Source organism: Lepisosteus platostomus, chromosome 5, assembly GCF_059453375.1.
Source record: "Lepisosteus platostomus isolate fLepPlt1 chromosome 5, fLepPlt1.hap1, whole genome shotgun sequence".
Classification (NCBI taxonomy): domain Eukaryota; kingdom Metazoa; phylum Chordata; class Actinopteri; order Semionotiformes; family Lepisosteidae; genus Lepisosteus; species Lepisosteus platostomus.
The window spans coordinates 47,500,978-47,515,977 of record NC_142615.1 but is presented as its reverse complement, the minus strand read 5'-3'; the positions used below and the strand labels follow the sequence as shown (position 1 = coordinate 47,515,977).

Genomic DNA, 15,000 nt, shown 5'->3' with positions numbered 1-15,000 from the left:
AGAGGACAGCTCCGTCACCTCTTTTACGACGCTGCTTTTTTTCCCTTGCGTTTTTCTCTTCTTCCCACGTTCTCTCTCTTCACTGCCTTCGTCCCAGCTCTATTTCACTTCAGCCTTTCACTCTTGCTTCCTTCCAATGAGGACGGAGCTGCGGGAGAAAGGGCGCTATAGAGGATCGCTGTGGAGAGCTGCTGCTGTGCTTTGACATCTGAGCTCTGTGGAAAACGATCTCAATACAATTCTGAAAAACGCGACTCTCCGAACGCCAGCCGAACAAGTCTCCACAGCCGAAGCGCTGTGTCTCTTTTCAGCTGGCGATAAACCTTTCCTCGATCCTTTGCGGACTTGTAAAACTGTTCCTGATCAGAATAAAAAACGCTCACGCTAATACACAAGCACCCGTGTCTCGCCAAAGCTGAGAAATAAACAGACGGACAAGCCGCACTGCACGTGTGAACAGGGGAATGAGCGAGCGAGCGGGGATAGGGCGCCTCCTGCGCTTAAAAGCTTACAGCACCTGGTATTCCCAGGCGGTCTCCCATCCAAGTACTAACCAGGCCCATCCCTGTTTAGCTTCCAAGATCAGATGAGATCAGGCGTGGTCAAGGGGGTGTGGCTGTAAGCGAGAGCAAGGCTCGCTGGCACCCTTCTTATTGAGAGGACAGCTCCGTCACCTCTTTTACGACGCTGCTTTTTTCCCTTGCGTTTTTCTCTTCTTCCCACGTTCTCTCTCTTCACTGCCTTCGTCCCCGCTCTATTTCACTTCAGCCTTTCACTCTTGCTTCCTTCCAATGAGGACGGAGCTGCGGGAGAAAGGGCGCTATAGAGGATCGCTGTGGAGAGCTGCTGCTGTGCTTTGACATCTGAGCTCTGTGGAAAACGATCTCAATACAATTCTGAAAAACGCGACTCTCCGAACGCCAGCCGAACAAGTCTCCACAGCCGAAGCGCTGTGTCTCTTTTCAGCTGGCGATAAACCTTTCCTCGATCCTTTGCGGACTTGTAAAACTGTTCCTGATCAGAATAAAAAACGCTCACGCTAATACACAAGCACCCGTGTCTCACCAAAGCTGACAAATAAACAGACGGACAAGCCGCACTGCACGTGTGAACAGGGGAATGAGCGAGCGAGCGGGGATAGGGCGCCTCCTGCGCTTAAAAGCTTACAGCACCTGGTACTCCCAGGCGGTCTCTCATCCAAGTACTAACCAAGCCCATCCCTGTTTAGCTTCCGAGATCAGACGAGATCAGGCGTGCTCAAGGGGGTGTGGCCATAAACGAGAGCAAGGCTCGCTGGCACCCTTCTTATTGAGAGGACAGCTCCGTCACCTCTTTTACGACGCTGCTTTTTTTCCCTTGCGTTTTTCTCTTCTTCCCACGTTCTCTCTCTTCACTGCCTTCGTCCCCGCTCTATTTCACTTCAGCCTTTCACTCTTGCTTCCTTCCAATGAGGACGGAGCTGCGGGAGAAAGGGCGCTATAGAGGATCGCTGTGGAGAGCTGCTGCTGTGCTTTGACATCTGAGCTCTGTGGAAAACGATCTCAATACAATTCTGAAAAACGCGACTCTCCGAACGCCAGCCGAACAAGTCTCCACAGCCGAAGCGCTGTGTCTCTTTTCAGCTGGCGATAAACCTTTCCTCGATCCTTTGCGGACTTGTAAAACTGTTCCTGATCAGAATAAAAAACGCTCACGCTAATACACAAGCACCCGTGTCTCGCCAAAGCTGACAAATAAACAGACGGACAAGCCGCACTGCACGTGTGAACAGGGGAATGAGCGAGCGAGCGGGGATAGGGCGCCTCCTGCGCTTAAAAGCTTACAGCACCTGGTATTCCCAGGCGGTGTCCCATCCAAGTACTAACCAGGCCCATCCCTGTTTAGCTTCCGAGATCAGACGAGATCGGGCGTGCTCAAGGGGGTGTGGCCGTAAGCGAGAGCAAGGCTCGCTGGCACCCTTCTTATTGAGAGGACAGCTCCGTCACCTCTTTTACGACGCTCCTTTTTTTCCCTTGCGTTTTTCTCTTCTTCCCACGTTCTCTCGCTTCACTGCCTTCGTCCCCGCTCTATTTCACTTCAGCCTTTCACTCTTGCTTCCTTCCAATGAGGACGGAGCTGCGGGAGAAAGGGCGCTATAGAGGATCGCTGTGGAGAGCTGCTGCTGTGCTTTGACATCTGAGCTCTGTGGAAAACGATCTCAATACAATTCTGAAAAACGCGACTCTCCGAACGCCAGCCGAACAAGTCTCCACAGCCGAATCGCTGTGTCTCTTTTCAGCTGGCGATAAACCTTTCCTCGATTCTTTGCGGACTTGTTAAACTGTTCCTGATCAGAATAAAAAACGCTCACGCTAATACACAAGCACCCGTGTCTCGCCAGAGCTGACAAATAAACAGACGGACAAGCCGCACTGCACGTGTGAACAGGGGAATGAGCGAACGAGCGGGGATAGGGCGCCTCCTGCGCTTAAAAGCTTGCAGCACCTGGTATTCCCAGGCGGTCTCCCATCCAAGTACTAACCAGGCCCATCCCTGTTTAGCTTCCGAGATCAGACAAGATCAGGCGTGCTCAAGGGAGTGTGGCCGTAAGCAAGAGCAAGGTTCGCTGGCACCCTTCTTATTGAGAGGACAGCTCCGTCACCTCTTTTTCGACGCTGCTTTTCTTCCCTTGCGTTTTTCTCTTCTTCCCACGTTCTCTCTCTTCACTGCCTTCGTCCCCGCTCTATTTCACTTCAGCCTTTCACTTTTGCTTCCTTCCAATGACGACGGAGCTGCGGGAGAAAGGGCGCTATAGAGGATCGCTGTGGAGAGCTGCTGCTGTGCTTTGACATCTGAGCTCTGTGGAAAACGATCTCAATACAATTCTGAAAAACGCGACTCTCCGAACGCCAGCCGAACAAGTCTCCACAGCCGAAGCGCTGTGTCTCTTTTCAGCTGGCGATAAACCTTTCCTCGATCCTTTGCGGACTTGTAAAACTGTTCCTGATCAGAATAAAAAACGCTCACGCTAATACACAAGCACCCGTGTCTCGCCAAAGCTGACAAATAAACAGACGGACAAGCCGCACTGCACGTGTGAACAGGGGAATGAGCGAGCGAGCGGGGATAGGGCGCCTCCTGCGCTTAAAAGCTTACAGCACCTGGTATTCCCAGGCGGTCTCCCATCCAAGTACTAACCAGGCCGATCCCTGTTTAGATTCTGAGATCAAACGAGATCAGGCGTGCTCAAGGGGGTGTGGCCGTAAGCGCGAGCAAGGCTCGCTGGCACCCTTCTTATTGAGAGGACAGCTCCGTCACCTCTTTTTCGACGCTGCTTTTTTTCCCTTGCGTTTTTCTCTTCTTCCCACGTTCTCTCTCTTCACTGCCTTCGTCCCTGCTCTATTTCACTTCAGCCTTTCACTCTTGCTTCCTTCCAATGAGGACGGAGCTGCGGGAAAAAGGGCGCTATAGAGGATCGCTGTGGAGAGCTGCTGCTGTGCTTTGACATCTGAGCTCTGTGGAAAACGATCTCAATACAATTCTGAAAAACGCGACTCTCCGAACGCCAGCCGAACAAGTCTCCACAGCCGAAGCGCTGTGTCTCTTTTCAGCTGGCGATAAACCTTTCCTCGATCCTTTGCGGACTTGTAAAACTGTTCCTGATCAGAATAAAAAACGCTCACGCTAATACACAAGCACCCGTGTCTCGCCAAAGCTGACAAATAAACAGACGGACAAGCCGCACTGCACGTGTGAACAGGGGAATGAGCGAGCGAGCGGGGATAGGGCGCCTCCTGCGCTTAAAAGCTTACAGCACCTGGTATTCCCAGGCGGTCTCCCATCCAAGTACTAACCAGGCCCATCCCTGTTTAGCTTCCAAGATCAGATGAGCTCAGGCATGGTCAAGGGGGTGTGGCCGTAAGCGAGAGCAAGGCTCGCTGGCACCCTTCTTATTGAGAGGACAGCTCCGTCACCTCTTTTACGACGCTGCTTTTTTTCTCTTGCGTTTTTCTCTTCTTCCCACGTTCTCTCTCTTCACTGCCTTCGTCCCCGCTCTATTTCACTTCAGCCTTTCACTCTTGCTTCCTTCCAATGAGGACGGAGCTGCGGGAGAAAGGGCGCTATAGAGGATCGCTGTGGAGAGCTGCTGCTGTGCTTTGACATCTGAGCTCTGTGGAAAACGATCTCAATACAATTCTGAAAAACGCGACTCTCCGAACGCCAGCCGAACAAGTCTCCACAGCCGAAGCGCTGTGTCTCTTTTCAGCTGGCGATAAACCTTTCCTCGATCCTTTGCGGACTTGTAAAACTGTTCCTGATCAGAATAAAAAACGCTCACGCTAATACACAAGCACCCGTGTCTCGCCAAAGCTGACAAATAAACAGACGGACAAGCCGCACTGCACGTGTGAACAGGGGAATGAGCGAGCGAGCAGGGATAGGGCGCCTCCTGCGCTTAAAAGCTTACAGCACCTGGTATTCCCAGGCGGTCTCCCATCCAAGTACTAACCAGGCCCATCCCTGTTTAGCTTCCGAGATCAGACGAGATCAGGCGTGCTCAAGGGGGTGTGGCCGTAAGCGAGAGCAAGGCTCGCTGGCACCCTTCTTATTGAGAGGACAGCTCCGTCACCTCTTTTACGACGCTGCTTTTTTTCCCTTGCGTTTTTCTCTTCTTCCCACGTTCTCTCTCTTCACTGCCTTCGTCCCCGCTCTATTTCACTTCAGCCTTTCACTTTTGCTTCCTTCCAATGAGGACGGAGCTGCGGGAGAAAGGGCGCTATAGAGGATCGCTGTGGAGAGCTGCTGCTGTGCTTTGACATCTGAGCTCTGTGGAAAACGATCTCAATACAATTCTGAAAAACGCGACTCTCCGAACGCCAGCCGAACAAGTCTCCACAGCCGAAGCGCTGTGTCTCTTTTCAGCTGGCGATAAACCTTTCCTCGATCCTTTGCGGACTTGTAAAACTGTTCCTGATCAGAATAAAAAACGCTCACGCTAATACACAAGCACCCGTGTCTCGCCAAAGCTGACAAATAAACAGACGGACAAGCCGCACTGCACGTGTGAACAGGGGAATGAGCGAGCGAGCGGGGATAGGGCGCCTCCTGCGCTTAAAAGCTTACAGCACCTGGTATTCCCAGGCGGTCTCCCATCCAAGTACTAACCAGGCCGATCCCTGTTTAGATTCTGAGATCAAACGAGATCAGGCGTGCTCAAGGGGGTGTGGCCTTAAGCGCGAGCAAGGCTCGCTGGCACCCTTCTTATTGAGAGGACAGCTCCGTCACCTCTTTTACGACGCTGCTTTTTTTCCCTTGCGTTTTTCTCTTCTTCCCACGTTCTCTCTCTTCACTGCCTTCGTCCCCGCTCTATTTCACTTCAGCCTTTCACTCTTGCTTCCTTCCAATGAGGACGGAGCTGCGGGAGAAAGGGCGCTATAGAGGATCGCTGTGGAGAGCTGCTGCTGTGCTTTGACATCTGAGCTCTGTGGAAAACGATCTCAATACAATTCTGAAAAACGCGACTCTCCGAACGCCAGCCGAACAAGTCTCCACAGCCGAAGCGCTGTGTCTCTTTTCAGCTGGCGATAAACCTTTCCTCGATCCTTTGCGGACTTGTAAAACTGTTCCTGATCAGAATAAAAAACGCTCACGCTAATACACAAGCACCCGTGTCTCGCCAAAGCTGACAAATAAACAGACGGACAAGCCGCACTGCACGTGTGAACAGGGGAATGAGCGAGCGAGCAGGGATAGGGCGCCTCCTGCGCTTAAAAGCTTACAGCACCTGGTATTCCCAGGCGGTCTCCCATCCAAGTACTAACCAGGCCCATCCCTGTTTAGCTTCCGAGATCAGACGAGATCAGGCGTGCTCAAGGGGGTGTGGCCGTAAGCGAGAGCAAGGCTCGCTGGCACCCTTCTTATTGAGAGGACAGCTCCGTCACCTCTTTTACGACGCTGCTTTTTTTCCCTTGCGTTTTTCTCTTCTTCCCACGTTCTCTCTCTTCACTGCCTTCGTCCCCGCTCTATTTCACTTCAGCCTTTCACTTTTGCTTCCTTCCAATGAGGACGGAGCTGCGGGAGAAAGGGCGCTATAGAGGATCGCTGTGGAGAGCTGCTGCTGTGCTTTGACATCTGAGCTCTGTGGAAAACGATCTCAATACAATTCTGAAAAACGCGACTCTCCGAACGCCAGCCGAACAAGTCTCCACAGCCGAAGCGCTGTGTCTCTTTTCAGCTGGCGATAAACCTTTCCTCGATCCTTTGCGGACTTGTAAAACTGTTCCTGATCAGAATAAAAAACGCTCACGCTAATACACAAGCACCCGTGTCTCGCCAAAGCTGACAAATAAACAGACGGACAAGCCGCACTGCACGTGTGAACAGGGGAATGAGCGAGCGAGCGGGGATAGGGCGCCTCCTGCGCTTAAAAGCTTACAGCACCTGGTATTCCCAGGCGGTCTCCCATCCAAGTACTAACCAGGCCGATCCCTGTTTAGATTCTGAGATCAAACGAGATCAGGCGTGCTCAAGGGGGTGTGGCCTTAAGCGCGAGCAAGGCTCGCTGGCACCCTTCTTATTGAGAGGACAGCTCCGTCACCTCTTTTACGACGCTGCTTTTTTTCCCTTGCGTTTTTCTCTTCTTCCCACGTTCTCTCTCTTCACTGCCTTCGTCCCCGCTCTATTTCACTTCAGCCTTTCACTCTTGCTTCCTTCCAATGAGGACGGAGCTGCGGGAGAAAGGGCGCTATAGAGGATCGCTGTGGAGAGCTGCTGCTGTGCTTTGACATCTGAGCTCTGTGGAAAACGATCTCAATACAATTCTGAAAAACGCGACTCTCCGAACGCCAGCCGAACAAGTCTCCACAGCCGAAGCGCTGTGTCTCTTTTCAGCTGGCGATAAACCTTTCCTCGATCCTTTGCGGACTTGTTAAACTGTTCCTGATCAGAATAAAAAACGCTCACGCTAATACACAAGCACCCGTGTCTCGCCAAAGCTGACAAATAAACAGACGGACAAGCCGCACTGCACGTGTGAACAGGGGAATGAGCGAGCGAGCGGGGATAGGGCGCCTCCTGCGCTTAAAAGCTTACAGCACCTGGTATTCCCAGGCGGTCTCCCATCCAAGTACTAACCAGGCCCATCCCTGTTTAGCTTCCAAGATCAGATGAGCTCAGGCATGGTCAAGGGGGTGTGGCCGTAAGCGAGAGCAAAGCTCGCTGGCACCCTTCTTATTGAGAGGACAGCTCCGTCACCTCTTTTACGACGCTGCTTTTTTTCTCTTGCGTTTTTCTCTTCTTCCCACGTTCTCTCTCTTCACTGCCTTCGTCCCCGCTCTATTTCACTTCAGCCTTTCACTTTTGCTTCCTTCCAATGAGGACGGAGCTGCGGGAGAAAGGGCGCTATAGAGGATCGCTGTGGAGAGCTGCTGCTGTGCTTTGACATCTGAGCTCTGTGGAAAACGATCTCAATACAATTCTGAAAAACGCGACTCTCCGAACGCCAGCCGAACAAGTCTCCACAGCCGAAGCGCTGTGTCTCTTTTCAGCTGGCGATAAACCTTTCCTCGATCCTTTGCGGACTTGTAAAACTGTTCCTGATCAGAATAAAAAACGCTCACGCTAATACACAAGCACCCGTGTCTCGCCAAAGCTGACAAATAAACAGACGGACAAGCCGCACTGCACGTGTGAACAGGGGAATGAGCGAGCGAGCGGGGATAGGGCGCCTCCTGCGCTTAAAAGCTTACAGCACCTGGTATTCCCAGGCGGTCTCCCATCCAAGTACTAACCAGGCCCATCCCTGTTTAGCTTCCGAGATCAGACAAGATCAGGTGTGCTCAAGGGGGTGTGGCCGTAAGCGAGAGCAAGGCTCGCTGGCACCCTTCTTATTGAGAGGACAGCTCCGTCACCTCTTTTACGACGCTGCTTTTTTTCCCTTGCGTTTTTCTCTTCTTCCCACGTTCTCTCTCTTCACTGCCTTCGTCCCCGCTCTATTTCACTTCAGCCTTTCACTCTTGCTTCCTTCCAATGAGGACGGAGCTGCGGGAGAAAGGGCGCTATAGAGGATCGCTGTGGAGAGCTGCTGCTGTGCTTTGACATCTGAGCTCTGTGGAAAACGATCTCAATACAATTCTGAAAAACGCGACTCTCCGAACGCCAGCCGAACAAGTCTCCACAGCCGAAGCGCTGTGTCTCTTTTCAGCTGGCGATAAACCTTTCCTCGATCCTTTGCGGACTTGTAAAACTGTTCCTGATCAGAATAAAAAACGCTCACGCTAATACACAAGCACCCGTGTCTCGCCAAAGCTGACAAATAAACAGACGGACAAGCCGCACTGCACGTGTGAACAGGGGAATGAGCGAGCGAGCAGGGATAGGGCGCCTCCTGCGCTTAAAAGCTTACAGCACCTGGTATTCCCAGGCGGTCTCCCATCCAAGTACTAACCAGGCCCATCCCTGTTTAGCTTCCGAGATCAGACGAGATCAGGCGTGCTCAAGGGGGTGTGGCCGTAAGCAAGAGCAAGGCTCGCTGGCACCCTTCTTATTGAGAGGACAGCTCCGTCACCTCTTTTACGACGCTGCTTTTTTTCCCTTGCGTTTTTCTCTTCTTCCCACGTTCTCTCTCTTCACTGCCTTCGTCCCCGCTCTATTTCACTTCAGCCTTTCACTTTTGCTTCCTTCCAATGAGGACGGAGCTGCGGGAGAAAGGGCGCTATAGAGGATCGCTGTGGAGAGCTGCTGCTGTGCTTTGACATCTGAGCTCTGTGGAAAACGATCTCAATACAATTCTAAAAAACGCGACTCTCCGAACGCCAGCCGAACAAGTCTCCACAGCCGAAGCGCTGTGTCTCTTTTCAGCTGGCGATAAACCTTTCCTCGATCCTTTGCGGACTTGTAAAACTGTTCCTGATCAGAATAAAAAACGCTCACGCTAATACACAAGCACCCGTGTCTCACCAAAGCTGACAAATAAACAGACGGACAAGCCGCACTGCACGTGTGAACAGGGGAATGAGCGAGCGAGCGGGGATAGAGCGCCTCCTGCGCTTAAAAGCTCACAGCACCTGGTATTCCCAGGCGGTCTCCCATCCAAGTACTAACCAAGCCCATCCCTGTTTAGCTTCCGAGATCAGACGAGATCTGGTGTGCTCAAGGGGGTGTGGCCATAAGGGAGAGCAAGGCTCGCTGGCACCCTTCTTATTGAGAGGACAGCTCCGTCACCTCTTTTACGACGCTGCTTTTTTTCCCTTGCGTTTTTCTCTTCTTCCCACGTTCTCTCTCTTCACTGCCTTCGTCCCCGCTCTATTTCACTTCAGCCTTTCACTCTTGCTTCCTTCCAATGAGGACGGAGCTGCGGGAGGAAGGGCGCTATAGAGGATCGCTGTGGAGAGCTGCTGCTGTGCTTTGACATCTGAGCTCTGTGGAAAACGATCTCAATACAATTCTGAAAAACGCGACTCTCCGAACGCCAGCCGAACAAGTCTCCACAGCCGAAGCGCTGTGTCTCTTTTCAGCTGGCGATAAACCTTTCCTCGATCCTTTGCGGACTTGTAAAACTGTTCCTGATCAGAATAAAAAACGCTCACGCTAATACACAAGCACCCGTGTCTCGCCAAAGCTGACAAATAAACAGACGGACAAGCCGCACTGCACGTGTGAACAGGGGAATGAGCGAGCGAGCGGGGATAGGGCGCCTCCTGCGCTTAAAAGCTTACAGCACCTGGTATTCCCAGGCGGTCTCCCATCCAAGTACTAACCAGGCCCATCCCTGTTTAGCTTCCGAGATCAAACGAGATCAGGGATGCTCAAGGGAGTGTGGCCATAAGCGAGAGCAAGGCTCGCTGGCACCCTTCTTATTGAGAGGACAGCTCCGTCACCTCTTTTACGACGCTGCTTTTTTTCCCTTGCGTTTTTCTCTTCTTCCCACGTTCTCTCTCTTCACTGCCTTCGTCCCCGCTCTATTTCACTTCAGCCTTTCACTCTTGCTTCCTTCCAATGAGGACGGAGCTGCGGGAGAAAGGGCGCTATAGAGGATCGCTGTGGAGAGCTGCTGCTGTGCTTTGACATCTGAGCTCTGTGGAAAACGATCTCAATACAATTCTGAAAAACGCGACTCTCCGAACGCCAGCCGAACAAGTCTCCACAGCCGAAGCGCTGTGTCTCTTTTCAGCTGGCGATAAACCTTTCCTCGATCCTTTGCGGACTTGTAAAACTGTTCCTGATCAGAATAAAAAACGCTCACGCTAATATACAAGCACCCGTGTCTCGCCAAAGCTGACAAATAAAGAGACGGACAAGCCGCACTGCACGTGTGAACAGGGGAATGAGCGAGCGAGCGGGGATAGGGCGCCTCCTGCGCTTAAAAGCTTACAGCACCTGGTATTCCCAGGCGGTCTCCCATCCAAGTACTAACCAGGCCCATCCCTGTTTAGCTTCCGAGATCAGACGAGATCAGGCGTGCTCAAGGGGGTGTGGCCGTAAGCGAGCGAAAGGCTCGCTGGCACCCTTCTTATTGAGAGGACAGCTCCGTCACCTCTTTTACGACGCTGCTTTTTTTCTCTTGCGTTTTTCTCTTCTTCCCACGTTCTCTCTCTTCACTGCCTTCGTCCCCGCTCTATTTCACTTCAGCCTTTCACTCTTGCTTCCTTCCAATGAGGACGGAGCTGCGGGAGAAAGGGCGCTATAGAGGATCGCTGTGGAGAGCTGCTGCTGTGCTTTGACATCTGAGCTCTGTGGAAAACAATCTCAATACAATTCTGAAAAACGCGACTCTCCGAACGCCAGCCGAACAAGTCTCCACAGCCGAAGCGCTGTGTCTCTTTTCAGCTGGCGATAAACCTTTCCTCGATCCTTTGCGGACTTGTTAAACTGTTCATGATCAGAATAAAAAACGCTCACGCTAATACACAAGCACCCGTGTCTCGCCAAAGCTGACAAATAAACAGATGGACAAGCCGCACTGCACGTGTGAACAGGGGAATGAGCGAACGAGCGGGGATAGGGCGCCTCCTGCGCTTAAAAGCTTACAGCACCTGGTATTCCCAGGCGGTCTCCCATCCAAGTACTAACCAGGCCCATCCCTGTTTAGCTTCCGAGATCAGACGAGATCAGGCGTGCTCAAGGGGTTGTGGCCGTAAGCGAGAGCAAGGCTCGCTGGCACCCTTCTTATTGAGAGGACAGCTCCGTCACCTCTTTTATGACGCTGCTCTTTTTCCCTTGCGTTTTTCTCTTCTTCCCACGTTCTCTCTCTTCACTGCCTTCGTCCCCGCTCTATTTCACTTCAGCCTTTCACTCTTGCTTCCTTCCAATGAGGACGGAGCTGCGGGAGAAAGGGCGCTATAGAGGATCGCTGTGGAGAGCTGCTGCTGTGCTTTGACATCTGAGCTCTGTGGAAAACGATCTCAATACAATTCTGAAAAACGCGACTCTCCGAACGCCAGCCGAACAAGTCTCCACAGCCGAAGCGCTGTGTCTCTTTTCAGCTGGCGATAAACCTTTCTTCGATCTTTTGCGGACTTGTAAAACTGTTCCTGATCAGAATAAAAAACGCTCACGCTAATACACAAGCACCCGCGTCTCGCCAAAGCTGACAAATAAACAGACGGACAAGCCGCACTGCACGTGTGAACAGGGGAATGAGCGAGCGAGCAGGGATTGGGCGCCTCCTGCGCTTAAAGGCTTACAGCACCTGGTATTCCCAGGCGGTCTCCCATCCAAGTACTAACCAAGCCCATCCCTGTTTAGCTTCCGAAATCAGACGAGATCAGGCGTGCCCAAGGGGGTGTGGCCGTAACCGAGAGGAAGGCTCGCTGGCACCCTTCTTATTGAGAGGACAGCTCCGTCACCTCTTTTACGACGCTGCTTTTTTTCCCTTGCGTTTTTCTCTTCTTCCCACGTTCTCTCTCTTCACTGCCTTCGTCCCCGCTCTATTTCACTTCAGCCTTTCACTCTTGCTTCCTTCCAATGATAACGGAGCTGCGGGAGAAAGGGCGCTATAGAGGATCGCTGTGGAGAGCTGCTGCTGTGCTTTGACATCTGAGCTCTGTGGAAAACGATCTCAATACAATTCTGAAAAACGCGACTCTCCGAACGCCAGCCGAACAAGTCTCCACAGCCGAAGCGCTGTGTCTCTTTTCAGCTGGCGATAAACCTTTCTTCGATCCTTTGCGGACTTATAAAACTGTTCCTCATCAGAATAAAAAACGCTCACGCTAATACACAAGCACCCGTGTCTCGCCAAAGCTGACAAATAAACAGACGGACAAGCCGCACTGCACGTGTGAACAGGGGAATGAGCGAGCGAGCGGGGATAGGGCGCCTCCTGCGCTTAAAAGCTTACAGCACCTGGTATTCCCAGGCGGTCTCCCATCCAAGTACTAACCAGGCCCATCCCTGTTTAGCGTCCGAGATCAGACGAGATCAGGCGTGCTCAAGGGGGTGTGGCCGCAAGCAAGAGCAAGGCTCGCTGGCACCCTTCTTATTGAGAGGACAGCTCCGTCACCTCTTTTACGACGCTGCTCTTTTTCCCTTGCGTTTTTCTCTTCTTCCCACGTTCTCTCTCTTCACTGCCTTCGTCCCCGCTCTATTTCACTTCAGCCTTTCACTCTTGCTTCCTTCCAATGAGGACGGAGCTGCGGGAGAAAGGGCGCTATAGAGGATCGCTGTGGAGAGCTGCTGCTGTGCTTTGACATCTGAGCTCTGTGGAAAACGATCTCAATACAATTCTGAAAAACGCAACTCTCCGAACGCCAGCCGGACAAGTCTCCACAGCCGAAGCGCTGTGTCTCTTTTCAGCTGGCGATAAACTTTTCCTCGATCCTTTGCGGACTTGTTAAACTGTTCATGATCAGAATAAAAAACGCTCACGCTAATACACAAGCACCCGTGTCTCGCCAAAGCTGACAAATAAACAGACGGACAAGCCGCACTGCACGTGTGAACAGGGGAATGAGCGAGCGAGCGGGGATAGGGCGCCTCCCGCGCTTAAAAGCTTACAGCACCTGGTATTCCCAGGCGGTCTCCCATCCAAGTACTAACCAGGCCCATCCCTGTTTAGCGTCCGAGATCAGACGAGATCAGGCGTGCTCAAGGGGGTGTGGCCGTAAACGAGAGCAAGGCTCGCTGGCACCCTTCTTATTGAGAGGACAGCTCCGTCACCTCTTTTACGACGCTGCTCCTTTTCCCTTGCGTTTTTCTCTTCTTCCCACGTTCTCTCTCTTCACTGCCTTCGTCCCCGCTCTATTTCACTTCAGCCTTTCACTCTTGCTTCCTTCCAATGAGGACGGAGCTGCGGGAGAAAGGGCGCTATAGAGGATCGCTGTGGAGAGCTGCTGCTGTGCTTTGACATCTGAGCTCTGTGGAAAACGATCTCAATACAATTCTGAAAAACGCAACTCTCCGAACGCCAGCCGAACAAGTCTCCACAGCCGAAGCGCTGTGTCTCTTTTCAGCTGGCGATAAACTTTTCCTCGATCCTTTGCGGACTTGTTAAACTGTTCATGATCAGAATAAAAAACGCTCACGCTAATACACAAGCACCCGTGTCTCGCCAAAGCTGACAAATAAACAGACGGACAAGCCGCACTGCACGTGTGAACAGGGGAATGAGCGAGCGAGCAGGGGATAGGGCGCCTCCTGCGCTTAAAAGCTTACAGCACCTGGTATTCCCAGGCGGTCTCCCATCCAAGTACTAACCAGGCCCATCCCTGTTTAGCTTCCGAGATCAAACGAGATCAGGCATGCTCAAGGGGGTGTGGCCGTAAGCGCGAGCAGGGCTCGCTGGCACCCTTCTTATTGAGAGGACAGCTCCGTCACCTCTTTTACGACGCTGCTTTTTTTCCCTTGCGTTTTTCTCTTCTTCCCACGTTCTCTCTCTTCACTGCCTTCGTCCCCGCTCTATTTCACTTCAGCCTTTCACACTTGCTTCCTTCCAATGAGGACGGAGCTGCGGGAGAAAGGGCGCTATAGAGGATCGCTGTGGAGAGCTGCTGCTGTGCTTTGACATCTGAGCTCTGTGGAAAACGATCTCAATACAATTCTGAAAAACGCGACTCTCCGAACGCCAGCCGAACAAGTCTCCACAGCCGAAGCGCTGTGTCTCTTTTCAGCTGGCGATAAACCTTTCCTCGATCCTTTGCGGACTTGTAAAACTGTTCCTGATCAGAATAAAAAACGCTCACGCTAATACACAAGCACCCGTGTCTCGCCAAAGCTGACAAATAAACAGACGGACAAGCCGCACTGCACGTGTGAACAGGGGAATGAGCGAGCGAGCGGGGATAGGGCGCCTCCTGCGCTTAAAAGCTTACAGCACCTGGTATTCCCAGGCGGTCTCCCATCCAAGTACTAACCAGGCCCATCCCTGTTTAGCTTCCGAGATCAGATGAGATCAGGCGTGCTCAAGGGGGTGTGGCCGTAAGCTAGAGCAAGGCTCGCTGGCACCCTTCTTATTGAGAGGACAGCTCCGTCACCTCTTTTACGACGCTGCTTTTTTTCCCTTGCGTTTTTCTCTTCTTCCCACGTTCTCTCTCTTCACTGCCTTCGTCCCCGCTCTATTTCACTTCAGCCTTTCACTCTTGCTTCCTTCCAATGAGGACGGAGCTGCGGGAGAAAGGGCGCTATAGAGGATCGCTGTGGAGAGCTGCTGCTGTGCTTTGACATCTGAGCTCTGTGGAAAACGATCTCAATACAATTCTGAAAAACGCGGCTCTCCGAACGCCAGCCGAACAAGTCTCCACAGCCGAAGCGCTGTGTCTCTTTTCAGCTGGCGATAAACCTTTCCTCGATCCTTTGCGGACTTGTAAAACTGTTCCTGATCAGAATAAAAAACGCTCACGCTAATACACAAGCACCCGTGTCTCGCCAAAGCTGACAAATAAACAGACGGACAAGCCGCACTGCACGTGTGAACAGGGGAATGAGCGAGCGAGCGGGGATAGGGCGCCTCCTGCGCTTAAAAGCTTACAGCACCTGGTATTCCCAGGCGGTCTCCCATCCAAGTACTAACCAGGCCCATCCCTG

The 15,000-nt window shown here is 52.3% G+C and overlaps 8 non-coding genes and 15 pseudogenes across 8 annotated transcripts in view; all 23 read right to left on the bottom strand.

Moving 5' to 3' along the window:
- Positions 1-505: 505 nt before the first annotated feature.
- On the bottom strand, positions 506-624 carry LOC148667879 (5S ribosomal RNA; annotated as a pseudogene).
- Positions 625-1,160: 536 nt separating this feature from the next.
- On the bottom strand, positions 1,161-1,279 carry LOC148667878 (5S ribosomal RNA; annotated as a pseudogene).
- Positions 1,280-1,816: 537 nt separating this feature from the next.
- Positions 1,817-1,935, bottom strand: LOC148667877 (5S ribosomal RNA). Its single transcript, XR_015937203.1, has one exon. It is a non-coding gene; the product is annotated as a 5S ribosomal RNA (ribosomal RNA).
- A 537-nt stretch (positions 1,936-2,472) lies between these two features.
- Positions 2,473-2,591, bottom strand: LOC148667876 (5S ribosomal RNA; annotated as a pseudogene).
- Positions 2,592-3,128: 537 nt separating this feature from the next.
- LOC148667875 (5S ribosomal RNA) lies at positions 3,129-3,247 on the bottom strand (annotated as a pseudogene).
- A 537-nt stretch (positions 3,248-3,784) lies between these two features.
- Positions 3,785-3,903, bottom strand: LOC148667874 (5S ribosomal RNA; annotated as a pseudogene).
- A 537-nt stretch (positions 3,904-4,440) lies between these two features.
- Positions 4,441-4,559, bottom strand: LOC148667873 (5S ribosomal RNA). Its single transcript, XR_015937470.1, has one exon. It is a non-coding gene; the product is annotated as a 5S ribosomal RNA (ribosomal RNA).
- Positions 4,560-5,096: 537 nt separating this feature from the next.
- LOC148667872 (5S ribosomal RNA) lies at positions 5,097-5,215 on the bottom strand (annotated as a pseudogene).
- A 537-nt stretch (positions 5,216-5,752) lies between these two features.
- LOC148667871 (5S ribosomal RNA) lies at positions 5,753-5,871 on the bottom strand. The gene has a single exon (XR_015937469.1). It is a non-coding gene; the product is annotated as a 5S ribosomal RNA (ribosomal RNA).
- A 537-nt stretch (positions 5,872-6,408) lies between these two features.
- On the bottom strand, positions 6,409-6,527 carry LOC148667870 (5S ribosomal RNA; annotated as a pseudogene).
- A 537-nt stretch (positions 6,528-7,064) lies between these two features.
- On the bottom strand, positions 7,065-7,183 carry LOC148667869 (5S ribosomal RNA; annotated as a pseudogene).
- Positions 7,184-7,720: 537 nt separating this feature from the next.
- On the bottom strand, positions 7,721-7,839 carry LOC148667868 (5S ribosomal RNA). The gene has a single exon (XR_015938445.1). It is a non-coding gene; the product is annotated as a 5S ribosomal RNA (ribosomal RNA).
- Positions 7,840-8,376: 537 nt separating this feature from the next.
- Positions 8,377-8,495, bottom strand: LOC148667867 (5S ribosomal RNA). The gene has a single exon (XR_015937468.1). It is a non-coding gene; the product is annotated as a 5S ribosomal RNA (ribosomal RNA).
- Positions 8,496-9,032: 537 nt separating this feature from the next.
- On the bottom strand, positions 9,033-9,151 carry LOC148667866 (5S ribosomal RNA; annotated as a pseudogene).
- Positions 9,152-9,688: 537 nt separating this feature from the next.
- LOC148667865 (5S ribosomal RNA) lies at positions 9,689-9,807 on the bottom strand (annotated as a pseudogene).
- Positions 9,808-10,344: 537 nt separating this feature from the next.
- LOC148667864 (5S ribosomal RNA) lies at positions 10,345-10,463 on the bottom strand. Its single transcript, XR_015937467.1, has one exon. It is a non-coding gene; the product is annotated as a 5S ribosomal RNA (ribosomal RNA).
- A 537-nt stretch (positions 10,464-11,000) lies between these two features.
- Positions 11,001-11,119, bottom strand: LOC148667863 (5S ribosomal RNA; annotated as a pseudogene).
- A 537-nt stretch (positions 11,120-11,656) lies between these two features.
- LOC148667862 (5S ribosomal RNA) lies at positions 11,657-11,775 on the bottom strand (annotated as a pseudogene).
- Positions 11,776-12,312: 537 nt separating this feature from the next.
- Positions 12,313-12,431, bottom strand: LOC148667861 (5S ribosomal RNA; annotated as a pseudogene).
- Positions 12,432-12,968: 537 nt separating this feature from the next.
- On the bottom strand, positions 12,969-13,087 carry LOC148667860 (5S ribosomal RNA; annotated as a pseudogene).
- A 538-nt stretch (positions 13,088-13,625) lies between these two features.
- LOC148667859 (5S ribosomal RNA) lies at positions 13,626-13,744 on the bottom strand (annotated as a pseudogene).
- A 537-nt stretch (positions 13,745-14,281) lies between these two features.
- Positions 14,282-14,400, bottom strand: LOC148667858 (5S ribosomal RNA). The gene has a single exon (XR_015939094.1). It is a non-coding gene; the product is annotated as a 5S ribosomal RNA (ribosomal RNA).
- Positions 14,401-14,937: 537 nt separating this feature from the next.
- LOC148667857 (5S ribosomal RNA) overlaps positions 14,938-15,000 on the bottom strand; it is a 119-nt gene continuing 56 nt past the window's right edge. The window contains exon 1 of the ribosomal RNA XR_015937465.1: positions 14,938-15,000. This exon is cut by the window's right edge and continues 56 nt beyond it. This is a non-coding gene — a ribosomal RNA (5S ribosomal RNA).